The sequence below is a fragment of the Littorina saxatilis genome, linkage group LG5 (assembly GCF_037325665.1).
Source record: "Littorina saxatilis isolate snail1 linkage group LG5, US_GU_Lsax_2.0, whole genome shotgun sequence".
Classification (NCBI taxonomy): Eukaryota; Metazoa; Mollusca; class Gastropoda; order Littorinimorpha; family Littorinidae; genus Littorina; species Littorina saxatilis.
In genome coordinates, this window is record NC_090249.1 from 42,873,716 (window position 1) to 42,889,915 (window position 16,200).

Below are 16,200 nucleotides of genomic sequence, written 5' to 3' on the forward strand. Positions count from 1 at the left end.
TACAGCAAAACACAGGGTCATACAGCAAGACACAGTGTCATACAGCAAGACACAGGGTCATACAGCAAGACACAGGGTCATACAGCAAGACACAGGGTCCTACAGAAAGACACAGGGTCCTACAGCAAGACACAGGGTCATACAGCAAGACACAGGGTCCTACAGCAGACCGCAAAGAGCCTATTAAGGGCCCACACAAACTTTAACTTGTCACAACAAGTTATAAATCACAAGTTGAAAAGGAACTATGTACACATTAAAATCTTGGCATTATTAATTGTTTTGTCGTTTAAGCTATTTTTACACAATGAAAGGCGGTAAAAATGTCACGTGGGATCATAATCACCACGTTTTCTGCATGCAATCATTTCTCCAATTAGCAATCTCCCCACTGTGACAGCAGCGACTAAAGGCACTTCACATCGCCTCCTTCCCTACTTTTCAAACCGATATCACAGGGTACCAGACCGCAATTCCGAGAATATACCAGTACTGATTTATGACGTCTCAACATAATTGTCTTAGCAAGATTAAAGCAGAGTAGATAGAAATACAAGGATCCCAGTACTTCGTGGAAAATATTGAGTAAAAATGCAGATCATTGTTGATCAAGACCGAGGGTCATACAGCAAGACCGAGGGACATACAGCAAGATTGAGGGTCATACAGCAAGATCCAGGGTCATACAGCAATCCCCAGAGTCATGCATACATACATAATGCGTATAGCCCAGCGGACTGCAAAGAGTCTATTAAGGGCTTACACAAACTTTAACTTGTCACAACGAGTTATAAATCACAAGCTGAAAAGGAACTATGTACACATTAAAAATCTTGGCATTATTAATTGTTTTGTCATTAAACAAAGATCGACCAATCAAACACAGCAATAACACCTTCCTATTTCAAGTTTTACGAATCGTAGTCACACTCAATTCGTCAAAACTTTGAACATCGTGATTTGTATGTCGTACGTGACATGAAAACCCATGGTCATACAGCAAGACCCAGGGTCGTACAGCAAGATCCAGGGTCGTACAGCAAGACCCAGGGTCGTACAGCAAGACCCAGGGCCGTACAGCAAGACCCAGGGCCGTACAGCAAGACCCAGGGTCGTACAGCAAGACCCAGGGTCGTACAGCAAGACCCAGGGCCGTACAGCAAGACCCAGGGCCGTACAGCAAGACCCAGGGCCGTACAGCAAGACCCAGGGTCGTACAGCAAGACCCAGGGCCGTACAGCAAGACCCAGGGTCGTACAGCAAGACCCAGGGCCGTACAGCAAGACCCAGGGTCGTACAGCAAGACCCAGGGTCGTACAGCAAGACCCAGGGCCATGCATACATACATAACATATCGCGTATAGCCCAGCAGACTGCAAAGAGCCAATTTTTGTCTTGCTGTATGACTGGGAATTGCAGATATGTTCTTCAAAAGATTATGCCGTGTCTGAAGCATCAATATAAACGCTTATAGCTCACAGCTGAAAAGAACACTTCCTTACTAGTACGAAACCAAATGACAAACTATCAATTTGAATACAAAACAGCTTCATAAGAACTGCTCAAACAAGGACCAATAAAAGAGAAAACTGAAGACCGTGGCCTTAATCTTACAGGTTTGAAGTTAAAACAAGTTTTGCAAACAAAACATGTGAAAGAATGTTGTTATGCCTGAATATTAAAAAAAAAGTTAGTGTTCCCAGAAACATTTATTATATATATTATTATATTCAGACAAGCTTTTTGGGAACGTGGATATGGGGACCTTATTATGTTTTCATATATATATATATTTAAATCCTACAAATAACATTTTCCAGAATGTCTTTTTATATTTGGGTACTAAGTCGACATATAAACCACAATGACAAATTTCAACTTTCTGCAAGCAGTTGAAAACGAGTTCCCAAATAACCGGCTGGTGTCAGAGTTAGCTTCATAAGAACTGCTCAAACAAGGACCAATAAAAGAGAAAACTGAAGACCGTGGCCTTAATCTTACAAGTTTGAAGTTAAAACAAGTTTTGCAAGCAATACATGTGACAGAATGTTGTTATGCCTGAATATTAAAAAAATTAGTTAGTGTTCCCAGAAACTTTTATTATATATATAATACAAGTTTCTGGGAACACTAACTTTAAAAAAAAATTAAATCGATCAACACACACACAAACAAACAAACATAACAACAATAAAAAAAAAAATTAAAAAAAAGGACATACATGTTCATGTCTTGTCGTTTTAAAAGTATAACTAAAAAAGAACTTATAACTAGATATTTAACAATGGTACATAGAACATCCAGAAAGTTGAAATTTCGCACTGTGGTTTATATGTCGACCTAGTACCCAAATATATATAGACATTCTGGAAAACGTTATTTGTTTAGGATTTAAATATATATGTGAAAACATAATATTAATAAGGTCCCCATATCCACGTTCCCCATATTCCTAAACAAATAACGTTTTCCAGAATGTCTATATATATTTGGGTACTAGGTCGACATATAAACAACAATGCCAAATTTCAAGTTTCTGGGAACACTAACTAATTTTTTTTAATATTCAGGCATAACAACATTCTTTCACATGTATTGTTTGCAAAACTTGTTTTAACTTCAAACTTGTAAGATTAAGGCCACGGTCTTCAGTTTTCTCTTTTATTGGTCCTTGTTTGAGCAGTTCTTATGAAGCTGTGTTGTATTCAAATTGATAGTTTGTCATTTGGTTTCGTACTAGTAAGGAAGTGTTCTTTTCAGCTGTGAGCTATAAGCGTTTATATTGATGCTTCAGACACGGCATAATCTTTTGAAGAACATATCTGCAATTCCCAGTCATACAGCAAGACCCAGGGTCATGCATGCATACCTACATAACTTGTATAGCCCAGCAAATAATAGTATTACATCAGGGTCTCATTTCGGGGTCGGACTTATCGCTATTTTGTTACTCAATTTCCTTGTCAGCTATTAAACTCTAAGACACCGGTACAAAATGTTTTCTTATTACGGAAGCCGAAGCGGGGTTTCGCGGGGTACCCCCGGGGTTCCGCAGGGTTTCGCGGAAAATAGCTACTGCACGCATACTGCATGCGTCAGACGTTCTCAACATCAACATTCCGCGATCGTCACCTGTGTTTCTGTTGAAGCTCCTGGAGTGACTCAGAATGTGTGTTGCCGTGTTCCACTCCCTTTTCGTTTTTTTCTTTTCTTCAAGCAAGACAGATAGTCATTGTAAATTTATCTGTGAGATTTCATTCAATTTTATTTGGGTTTAAACCGTTTTAATGACATTAAAATCATTTAAAGCTGTCGGTGTTGCTGTGTGTAGATTTCATTTATTTGTGCGAGTGCGTGCAGTTTGCATCGATGGTGCGATTAGTTTGAAAAATGTCCGATTACATTCCTCTTGACAACCTCAATTTCAAAATGAGCCCCTGTTATATTGTGGTTTTTTTTTGCTTAACGCCCAGCCGACCACGAAGGGCCATATCAGGGCGGTGCTGGTTTGACATATAACGTGCGCCACACACAAGACAGAAGTCGCAGCACACAAGACAGAAGTCGCAGCACAGGCTTCATGTCTCACCCAGTCACATTCTTCTGACACCGGACCAACCAGTCCTAGCACTAACCCCATAATGCCTGACGCCAGGCGGAGCAGCCACTAGATTGCCAATTTTAAAGTCTTAGGTATGACCTGGCCGGGGTTCGAACCCACGACCTCCCGATCACGGGGCGGACGCCTTACCACTAGGCCAACCGTGCCTGTGCCACTGTTATATGGTAAGATGTAATGAATAGGTTTGCTCTACATATTGCACCAACAGGCCAGCAAGTTGTCTCAATCTCTGTGCTATGTCATTTTTTCTAGCTGGTCCATATTTCTTCAGTAAGCTTTCGCCAAAAAGCAACAACATGCTGTCTTTGCCCACAACTTCAGCTAGTCCATCTTAAAACCGTGTCTTCATTTAGTGCTGAAGCTTTGCTCGCACATTCATACATGTTCTATTGTTGAGACAAGTATTTTGGTTAATTGCGGCTTGAATTATCTTCCCTGACGGATACATGCCTTTTTGAAGGAGATGCCCAAAACCATTTATTAAAGTTTGTATTTCAGCATGAGACCAGCTTGAATTTACGCTTGTCTTCATGAGCTTTGTCGACCTCTGCCTTTAATTATTTTTTTTTGTTTGTTTATTTTTTGCTTAACGTCCAGCCGACTACGCAGAGCCATATCAGGACGAGGAAGGGGGGGATGAAGGGGGCCACTTGTCAAGCGATTCCTGTTTACAAATGCACTAACCCATTACTTGTGTCCCAGCAGGCTTTAGTAAAACTAAATTAATACCTACTGGAAGATTACCAGTTTCCAGTATGTTAAAATAGGCTTAACCTATCTACTGCTGGACTTACATCAGAACACTAACAGATTAAACTATACATGAATCGCGAGACAAGCGGCAAGAGAAGAGATTTTTGGAAAAAATACAGGTGAATGAGCAAGATTAAGGCAGAAAAAAGAAAAGAATTCATGAAGAAAAAGAGAGCATGACAGGAAAGAGGAACCAAAAATCTACCTAACAGCAAACTAGAAAGCTCCTGCGGTTCCAAAAACAGGAGGGGCCTTTAATTTCTTAACCGCAGTGCCCCACTGCGGGAGCCTTTAATTAGGTAATAAACAATGCATGTTATTAGTAGTAGCAAAAGTATTTAGATATTATAAGAGTATGTCCACTAGAACCCGACATGTAGCATCTATATATAAATAAAATTTAAATAATATTGTGGCGGTTTCTGCGACTTCCATTACTCGCGCAGAAGCGTCTGATTGGAGAAACTAGAGGTCAAAGTATGTACCAAAATGTTGCTAACTTGACGTTGAGCAATGTAAAATAACATATTTTTTTTAAACAAACTTTGAACTCGAATTTCTCCAATCAGAAGATTCTGCACGAGTAATGGAAGTCGCAGAAACCGTCACATATGATGGTGGCGGTATAAACATACCAAGCGGTTCTGCATGTGTGCGACATGTGTAGTCGCAATCCTTGACGGAGGAGTCATCGCTCCCCAAATCACCCACGATGCCGGTGTTGTCATTGCCCAAATCACCCACGATGCCGGTGTCGTCATTGCCCAAATCAGCCACGATGCCGGTGTCGTCATTGCCCAAATCAGCCACGAATTGCCCAAATCACCCACGATGCCGGTGTCGTCATTGCCCAAATCACCCACGATGCCAGTGTCGTCATTGCCCAAATCACCCACGATGCCAGTGTCTTCATTGCCCAAATCACCCACGATGCCAGTGTCGTCATTGCCCAAATCACCCACGATGCCGGTGTTGTCATTGCCCAAATCACCATGACCAACTGAAACAAAGATTAGTTTAAAATTATAGAATCTTTGCTTATTGTTGATTTATAACACCGACACAAGACAGACGATGGACCTTCTTGACTGTCACGACCTCAAACAGCATGTAGACGCTCCCACACGCAAAACACACATCATTGACTGGATTGTCACCCACGAGTCCACTGACCTGGTGTACGACATCCTGCTGAATGACTACCTCAGATCCGATCATTCTGCAGTTTTGTTCTCTCTTAAGATGGCCAAACCATCCAAACAGAAAAAGCGCGTAGTCCGCCGTAACCTCAAAGAAGTTAACACTGACACATTTCGCGCAGAAGCAGCCCGCCGACTGCTTGATCCTCCGGTATCCTCAGACCCTGTACGTCATTACGACTCCACTCTCAGCACACTTCTTGACGAACATGCACCCGCAAAAACCAAACTCATCGTAGATTGGCCTTCTGCACCCTCGATCACAGCTGAAGTTAAGTATACAAAACAGTTGCGTCGCCGAGCAGAGAGGAAGTTGCGAACCTCAAAGCTGGTAGTTGACAGACAGATTTACAACAAGCAAATGGAACATGCTCAGACACTCATCGCAGACGCCAAACAATCGCACTACAGCACCAAAATCTGTGAAACAACCTCTGCCAAAACACTCTTCTCCACAGTGAATGACCTTGTTGGCTGCTCTTCTGCTTCTCCCTTGCCCAACAACATCGACCCCTCCAAACTGTCGCAAGCTTTCTCTGATTACTTCCATAACAAGATCCAAACCATCCGTGACAAACTAGACAAAATCCCACACCAAAACTCTGAAACTTCTCCTGCATTTACAGGCACTCCCTTCACACACTTTCAGCCTCTCACTCTCACTGACCTGGAGAAAGTCCTCAAAGAAATGACCTTGAAAACCTGTGACCTTGACCCTCTTCCCACACAACTCTACTCTGACTGTCTTCCTGAACTCCTCCCTTCTATTCTCAAAATCATCAACACTTCTCTGCAAACAGGCACTGTCCCCAACTCCTTTAAGACTGCTATTGTCAAACATCTACTGAAGAAACCATCGCTCGACCCAAACACTCTCAGCAACTACCGCCCTGTCTCAAACCTTTCCTTCATCTCCAAACTCCTTGAAAGAGTCGTCCTAAAACAACTCAACTCTCACCTTCTTTGCAACAATCTTCTCTCTCCGCTTCAATCTGCCTATCGTCCTCACCACTCCACCGAAACTGCCCTTCTCAAAATCACTACTGATCTCCTCCTTGCCACTGACCAAGCTGAAATCTCTGCCGTCGCTCTACTTGATCTATCAGCGGCCTTTGACACAGTCGACCACAACATCCTCCTTCAACGCCTTCAGTACACCTTTGGTATCCATAGCACAGCTCTTTCTTGGTTCTCTTCTTATTTCACCGACCGCTACCAGACTGTTTCGATTGACAAACTGAACTCTGACCCCATCAGGCTTGAGTGCGGAGTCCCTCAGGGCTCAGTCCTTGGGCCTGTACTAATTACTCTCTACACTCAACCTCTTGACCACATCCTTGACCGACACAACGTTCTCCACCACTCTTTTGCCGACGACTCTCAACTTCACAACAGCTCTTCCCCTGACCAGTCTGAATCTCTTCTTTCCTCTATCTCTGACACTATCACTGACGTGCAGAATTGGATGACAGAAATCAAACTTCAGCTCAATAGCAACAAAACTGAAGCTATCCTAGTAGGCACTACATCCAAACTCTCCAAAGCCACTTCCGACTCTCTTCAACTCTCTGACTCTTCTGTCCCTCTGTCTTCTGCTGTCAAAAACCTCGGAGTCACTCTAGACAACACCCTTTCCATGAAACAACACATCTCTTCTGTCTCTCGCACCTGCTACTTCCAACTCCGCCGCATCGCCACTATCCGCAAGTACCTCACCACAGATGCTACCGCCAAACTGGTCACGTCCACCATTCTCTCACGTCTTGACTATTGTAACTCTCTCTTGGCGGGTCTTCCCTCTTCTTCTATCTCTCGTCTCCAACGCATTCAAAATAGCTCTGCCCGTCTTGCCTTACGAAAGAAAAAGGGAGATCATATCACCCCCCTCCTAAATCAGCTCCACTGGTTGCCCGTTCCTGCCCGTATCACATACAAAATCAACACTCTCACCTACAAATGCCTCCATGGTCTCGCCCCTGCCTATCTCTCCGACTCTCTCTCTCTCTATGTCCCTTCACGAGCACTCAGATCATCTGCCGACTCCCTCAAGCTCAACATCCCCCACACCAAACTCAAAACAGCAGGTCAACGCTCATTTTCTTTCCAAGCACCTAGCCAATGGAACACACTACCTCTCCCCCTCCGTCAACAACAGTCCCTCGAATCATTCAAATCTGCACTCAAGACATTCCTTTTTTCCACATAATCCATGCATTCTACACTGCCCACCCCAATACAATACAATACAATACAATAACTTTATTAATCTCTAAAAGAGAAATTACATTGCTGAGCGTTTGTGTCCGTAATAATAACATACATAAAACATTCAAAATAAACATTTGTTCTTTGTCCTGAGAAAATATAGCACATTGGTTATCACATAAGAAAGTATATTAAAAATAAATTAACATGCATTCACCATCAACAATGCACAAAAGAAAGTCAGCACCTTGCCGGTTATCACATATTGTCTAAGAGAGTAGAATAAGAGTATATAATCATGCAAAACAAAATCAACAATACTGAAACAATACAGAACACTGACCCCGTGCATCAGAGCGACAACACCAGCATCTACCGCCCCACCTGAGAATTGAAGATGTGAATTGCAGATGGAATGAACGAATTTCTGTAGCGTGTGGATCTTGCGGTTGGTTGTCTGAATCTGTTGCTCCTGTCTGTCCGTCTACTGTCAAATTCCGGTCTGAGTGGGTGCGAGTCGTCAGCCAAAATCTTCTGTACCTTGTCAGTCAGTCGTCGTTCATGTGTTGATGTGAAATTGTCCTGCTTCCTCCCAACCACCCCACTTGCTTTCCTGATGAATTTATCTAATCTATCCCTGTCTTGCTTGTTGATGTTGCCACCCCAACACACGGAGCCAAAGTACAACACACTATTGCACGTTGAAGTGTAAAACATCTGAAGGATTTCTTGTCTGCAGATGTTAAAAGACCTGAGTTTTCTCAAAAAGTACAGGCGAGAGTGGAGTTTCTTCACAAGGGCATCAGAGTTTGGTTTCCATGTCAACTTATTGTCTATAATCACCCCCAAATACCTATACTGCTCTACCTTCTCTACGACCTCCCCCTTGATCACTATCTCCCTGTGTACATGTTCCCCCCTCCTGTTGTCCATTATCATTGTCCATCCCACCTTGAATAACTGTACATATTTTAATGGTTGCTGGTGTGTGTGTGTTGGTGACTTTAAGTCTCCGTGTGTGTGAATGAGTGTATGTGCGCCTTGAGTCGCCTGTTGGGGAGATATGTGCGCGTTATAAATATTCGTATTATTATTATTATTTATGTCAAACACTCTACCGTACCTCGAAATGTTTTAGCTCTTTGCTCAAGTGCTATTATTATTATTATTAGCATTGCTTAACGTCTAGCCGACTACGGAGAGCCTTCTCAAGATATCCCCATGCTGCCAACTAAAAAACAACAAAAAACATCATTGGCGGTCTGTCACTAGCCCCGTAGATGAACCCGACATGTAGCATCTATATATAAATAAAATTTAAATAATATTGTGGCGGTTTCTGCGACTTCCATTACTCGTGCAGAAGCTTCTGATTGGAGAAACTACAGGTCAAAGTTTGTCCCAAAATGTGTTATTATTATTTCACGTTGCTTAACATCTAGCCTGTGTTGCTAACTGGATGTTGAGCAATGTGAAATAATAATAAGAACATTTGGGAACAAGCTTTGACCTCGAGTTTCTCCAATCAGAAGTTCTGCACGAGTAGTGGAAGTCTCAGAAACCGTCACTTATGATGGTGGCGGTATAAACATACCAAGCGGTTCTGCATGTGTGCTCGTCACGTCGCAATCCTTGACGGAGGGGTCATCGCTGCCCAAATCACCCACGATGCCGGTGTTGTCATTGCCCAAATCACCATGACCAACTGAAACAAAGATTAGTTTAAAATTATAGAATCTTTGCTAATTATTGATTTATGTCACTCTATCGTAAATAAGAACAAAAAGTCCCAGTCTCTAGGCTGGGGGAGGATGGAATCTGTGGCATCCCGGAGGCCGTCATTGCCCCCACGACTTCAAAGAGAGAGAGAGAGAGAGAGAGAGAGAGAGACTTCAAAGAGAGAGAGAGAGACTTCAAAGAGAGAGAGAGAGAGAGAGAGAGAGAGAGAGAGAGAGAGAGAGAGAGAGAGAGAGAGAGAGAGAGAGAGAGAGAGAGAACCAACGTATGGTTCCTGATGGCTTTCTTGCCTGAAGAGTGAAGTCAGGTGTATGTAATTTCATCGTTGCATGCACAACAGAAACTTCTTAATCATAAACTCCATTATCTTTTTTGAGAATCTAACTCCTTCATCCACTTCCAAGACCATTTATTTGGATGTTTTGCCTCACTTGGCAACTTGTCGTCAAGCTGATTTGCACATGGGTCTCCATTCTTGAAAAAATCCACGCTTTCACTTATCGTGGTGGCCATTTTGAATGTAAAACAGGAAGTGACCACAAAGGGAAGCAAAGACTTGTGGGAGAAAAAGTGAATCTTTTTGAGACAAGTGAGGCCCTGATAAGGATGTTTAGGGAAAATGTAACTTTTGAAAACATAGGTAAATGTAAACATCCTTGTCAGGGCCTCACTTGTCTCAAAAAGATTGCAAGCGCTTACGATCTGCAACGCTGGGCTGTTTGACGAAATTATATTTATTATATCGCGCATGCACAAGATGTTTGAAAATGCGGGAATTGGTATTTCTTTGCGTGAAAAGGCGCGCATCCAAATTTTATTTTTGCGGGATTTCTTTCATATTTGCGGGAATGCGCGGTCTAGAATCGACACTGCGACAGATCAAAACGTGTCAGAAGGTTTTTGCCAGAATGGAAGGACGAATTTCCTTGGTTAGATTTCGACAGTGGAGTGTGCGTGAGCGCAACTCCATGACTGTGTGTAGGGGTGGGGACGAGTTTTTGCATTCAGATTGTGGGTAACCTGATTTTTGTGCGGGTAAGTTAAAAATGACATGTTACATACCCGGGGAAAGCTGAATTGACAAAAATGTGGCCACCCCTGCGTCCCGTGACAGTAAGGTGGGTTCGTATCATGAAGGAGTTAACAAAAGTGACATTTAGCCCTAATGACAGTGAGGGGCGACATTTGTATTATAGCCTACAACAATACAAATGTCGCCCCTCACTGTCATCAAAGGGTACGAGTCGTGCATCCCTCTCATTACTAGTACTATTGATTGCCAGCACTAAGAAAACTATTAGGAAAGGGTGTATTTTTCAAATAAGTCCAGAGGCTATTTAATTTAGTAGCAATGGACTTCAGACTTTTTATGGAAGAGAACAAATTCCAAAATGATAGGTTTTAAATCGTTTTAAGTAGGGCTAGGCGAGGCGCTCTCTTGCCAACATTGCGTCATAATCTGAAAGGTTCCGCGACGCAATATTCCTGATCCTGATACTTAGCTGCGTCGATATCATCGGAAAATGCACTTTCCAAACCTACTTGTGATATAGACTGCGCACATTTCTTTGCAACCAAACAGCGCCGAAACTCAATTATGTAAGACAGATCTCTTACTTTATCAACATCAGTGGTTGTCTATTGACAACTTGATGCGGCATGCGTGTTCAGATTGTTACGCGAAGCTGTGGTTCACTCTCCCATCTCTGTCAAAATGGCGGAAGGCCGAATCAAGCCACCAGCCACACGTCACTTCCGGAGAGGGACATTATTTTCTTTCGTTTTCTCCCGAGCTTTTGAGAATACGGGTTAGAAAAGTGAGTCATTATCTTCACTGGAACATATTGAATACGAACTCTAGCGCATAAGTCATTAAATTGAAAGAAGAAAGAGAAACAAATGGTTATTTCAGTATTTTTTTTTACCATGGAGACAGCCTTTAAACTTACCACAGATATGTCGTCAGGACATGAATCCAGCCAATGTGTGACTTTCGTGGTCTCGTATACACATGGAATTGCGAAGTTCTGAAGACATGGGCTTGTGAAGTTGTGTTGAAGTGGACTTGGACGGGATTTGTCGTGTTCTGTAGACCCAAAACACTGATTTGTACATTCATGTGTTGGAAAACACAGGATTTCCATTTCGTAAAGTTTCAATCAAGCCGCCATTCGTGTTTCAATTTTCAGCTACTTGAATCTAGTTTTGCCTTTCCATATTTGGCTAATCATTATGAGCTATTAAAGGGGCACGCCATAGCTATAGTTCGGACAATTTGCATCGAGTCTATCAGAATCCTCACCTTCCAAACTGTAATATTCCCACGTTCCACATCCACAAACCCTGCATAGCTACAGAAAGCAGAAATGTTTGAAGAACTAAATCCTTGCGCGCATTTATGTGTAGTGGAAGTGAGTGACAAGCCAGAGCTACGCTTCACTCACAACCCAATTTGGCAACCGTCAGTTTAAAGCAATTTAATTGCAGATAAATGTCAGTTATAACCCTCTATTTCTGATCAGGTCTCCATGCAATCACTTTTTGTTCTTCCAGTCTATTTAGATAGCTGGGATAATATTGCAGAGGGACGTCCTCATGAATATTTCATCTACATCAGTGTTGCTGCCAGCGTTAGAGGACAATAGGTCATTTGGACCTGACCGTAAGAAATCAATAGGTCCAAATGTCCTGGCTTTAAAAAAGTAATAGGTCTTACCGTCTACAATTGACCGCGGCACCCTTGTTAATTTTAAAGTAAATCACAAATTTGTGTCAGCACACACGCATGTGTGTGTGTTTGTGTGTGAGTGTGGGAGGGGAAAGAGAGAGAGAGGGAGCTGATTTTCCACAATAAGTTATAACGTGACTTCAAATTAATTTTGCCATTTAATGACAATAAACGTTCAACTTTGGCAATTGCCAGAAACTTAAACTGCCAACCGTCAGAATCAACCAGGTAAACATGGTTAGATCACGCCACCTATTTGTCAAATATGATATGAACTTAAAATAAATGGGGAAAAATGACTAGAATATTCAAGGACTCCTGAAACAAAAAGGTAACATTTGAAACACTAGCTGTGTTGGTCCTAGAGTACAGTGTCACTGCCATTCCTAGGTACTGGTGGATTTTCAGAGAACAGCCTCCTGGAACAGAGAGTGGAGTGTACACTAGTACGACCTCATCTAGAATACGGCAATCCTGCCTGGTTTCCGAGACTAGTACGCCAATCAACATCAATCGCAAGAGTCCAAAGAAGAGCTACTAAACTGATTTACGAAATAAAAGACTACACATATGAAGAGAGACTAAGATACTTGACTTTGCCTACACTAAAGGCAAGAAGAAAGAGAGGGGACCTAATACAAGCGTATATAATATTTAACGACATTGATGACACTAACAAAGATTTCTTTTTTAAATCACCGCAGACTAACATTGTTGTAACACGTAACAGTACTGACAAAATACAAAAACAAAGACATGATAATAACAATACAAGAAAATTTGCTTTCAGCTATAGAGTTACAAATGACTGGAACAAACTAACAACTAACATTAAACGGGCTCCCAGTACAAATGCTTTCAAGAACCTCATTGACAAACACAACGCTGGACACGACAGTCGTTGCAATAGTCACTCCCGGTGCACTTCACTTCAGTGATTGCCTTCGAGGGCCGATTAGACAGCCATTGACCAGAACTATCAATTCACAGCGGAATTCCCACTCAGAAGAGACTCCTTCGATGCGAAGAAGCCCTCTCAAATCTTCAATGCCTAACTCAAATAAATAGATATAACACTGTTCTTATAAAGTGCGCTACATAAAATCTAAGGCTTACCTGTACGAGTGGTGTGCCTGATTGTACGAAAGGGAAAAAAATCCCATGCAGCGACCATGTTCATTGTTCAGATTTCTTGAAAAGGCCCGGATCGCTTATCGCTTACGCTCTAAACAATAATAAATATTTCACTGAGGTAAAGCAATTATTTCCAAATGTTCAGAAAATATAAGATAAACTTGTGAAATAAACCTGTAAAATAGTTATTTTACAGTTTTATTTTACACAGCAATGTTAAAAAAAAAAAGAGAGAGAGAGATAATTTTTTTTTTTTTTTTAGTGTCGTAAGCACAAGAATGCTAAAAGCTCAGAAGAGATTGTTTGACGATGCAGAGATCTGTAGCAAGGGAAGGGGGACAACCAAGTCAGAACTCAAATGCTTTTGGGAACACGAGTTAAAACCCCTCAATGGTCAAGCTGAACACGAAAATTACATTTTGAGGTTACCTTGGATATGAGAACATGCTAATGTTCCCATAACCACAGAATGTTCCCAGATCCACGCTCTCACACTTACAGATGTCCCCAGATCCAAGACATTTTAAAAGTATATATATATATATATATATATATATATATATGCTTCTAAACCTTTTCCCAATTAGTCCCTGGTCATGTGTACGAGTCGCCGGAGGTTTAAAATACCGAAAGGAATGCTCTTACTTAATTAATGTTTACACTTTGCACCAACAAATTCAAACAAAAAAATAAAAAAATACATAACAAAGGTATGTTTATGGAACGTTTAGTTATAGACAAAGCGACACATTCTCCATGACCTTGCGCTGCTGTTTTTTTTTTTTTAAGTGGACGACCAAGATACACAAGAGACAAATTAATAACGAAAGGACGATCACTTCGCTTCGATTGTTGCTTCTTGGCAGGAAGCAAAGTCACTTCAAAGATCGATAGATCGAGCTCCCATGAATGGTTCGTGTTGTCGCGTTTTCAGTTAGACGTTTTATAAACTCACATTTCTTGGGGTTTTTTATTCTAGATTTTGGAGCAGTGTTTCTGTTTCTGATTTGTCTACCTAAGAATACAACATTTCTGGAGACAAAGCTGTCAACAAACTATTCATTGTAAAAGAAAATGAATACATAAATAAAAGTGTACTTTCGGTCATAATACTCGGGAACATTTACCCTTACCCCTTACATATATTATGTATTTAATGATAGTACTGTTTTATCTCTTACTACTTGAAGGTGACCGGCCTGTACCATCGGAAAACATACCGTGTTACGTGCCCCTTATTCTGTATATCAGCGCTAAAAGTCCACGAAATGGGGCACTGGCCTTTGGCTTGTACTTCTCATCATTTACTAGCCAGAGAGCATTTATTCTAATTTTTACTCGCCAAACCAGCCATTTGATTCAGCAACTTTACTCGCATTTGGCGAGTAGAAAATACTCGCCACTTTCAGACCTGTATATGTAGGCTTATTTCAAATATAACAGTTTCTTGCAATGTATCTCAGTACATGAAATAACGACATCCCTTATACCCTGTAGTACTATCCTGCAGTTATCAAGACGTCTGGCACTGCCGTTATAATCACAATGCTTACCACAGCTCAGACGATCACTGAAATACCATCAGAAAGAAATTACGATGAAACGTATCAGTAATTACGACGCACAAATATATGCCAGTGAACATGCGCAAAGCCCACCTCAGTAATATCCGGTGTCTGAAAGCTCAAACTCAAATGTAATTACAGTGAAAGCCAGTCTGACAGCCCTGCGCGGAAATGCTAATCACGTGATGCATGTCTGATTCCGGTTAAAAAAAAAAGTCGTGTCCGAGGGCATCAAGAAAAGATCACTCTGGCTGAAACCAAACCACTTCCTGTCACAGAAGTTTTCTGGTCATTACAATCTTGGGAGAGGGGGCGGGGGCAATTGAAAGAAGAGAGCTCTACATCATCCCTCGAAAGATGGAGCAAGTAATAGCATTATTGACACTGTGACGATTTTTGTTATAGGTGCTTGATAGATATACACCTATTTTGTTGTTATGCAGCAAAAACAATTTAAAAAAAAAACAACTAACACACACACACACACACACACACACACACACACACACACACACACACACACACACACACACACACACACACACACACACACAAACATCCCCTACTTTTTCCTGCCTACTAAACAAAATGGTTTCAATTTATCGCGTTTATTTCTGTGAATGTCCTTGTTGAACTTATCACTCTTAACTTTTATTTTGATGGAAAATTAGCTTGGCCTACATACAAGTATATTGAAAAATTTTCTATGACGCATCCATTATGACAGAAAAAGACAAATGACCTAAATAGCTTATGTCGATATTTGTGACGCAAAGCGCAAAACAGGAATAATGTTTCTGCAATTTCTGAAACCTAAATGGTTATAAATCAGAAAACAAATAACCTTAAATCGGAAGATATTTGAATATAACCTCTTGGTATTTAGGATTTCTCGTTTTGTGCGTGTGCATCTTGTTGCAATCTTCCCGCCGACTAAGATTGATCGTCGAAAGTCTCATCTTGTCTGTTGTTTTTATACAGCAAATGTAGATTATTTATTTCATTCTATTTTTAAGAAAACAAATAAACAAGAGAGACGCATACTTGGTTCTGCTTAGGGGTTAATTGAAGTTTACATTTCTTCAGGTTTTTAAACAGCAGTCCCACTCAGCAAAGCAAATATTACAGATTGTTTAACTAAATATTGGGTGTGTGAGCGCGAAAACACACGCATGCAAGCACGCATGCATTCACGCACGCACGCACGTCCGCACACACTCACACATGCATTCACGTATACTACGCACAAACACACAT

General features: G+C 41.4%; 1 long non-coding RNA gene across 1 annotated transcript; it reads right to left on the reverse strand.

The window, feature by feature from the left end:
- Positions 1-1,240: 1,240 nt before the first annotated feature.
- LOC138967194 (uncharacterized) lies at positions 1,241-13,917 on the reverse strand. The gene is made up of 4 exons (XR_011455866.1): positions 13,361-13,917; positions 11,466-11,602; positions 9,374-9,484; positions 1,241-5,375 (listed from the first exon to the last, which is right to left on the reverse strand). It is a non-coding gene; the product is annotated as an uncharacterized lncRNA (long non-coding RNA).
- Positions 13,918-16,200: the final 2,283 nt, after the last annotated feature.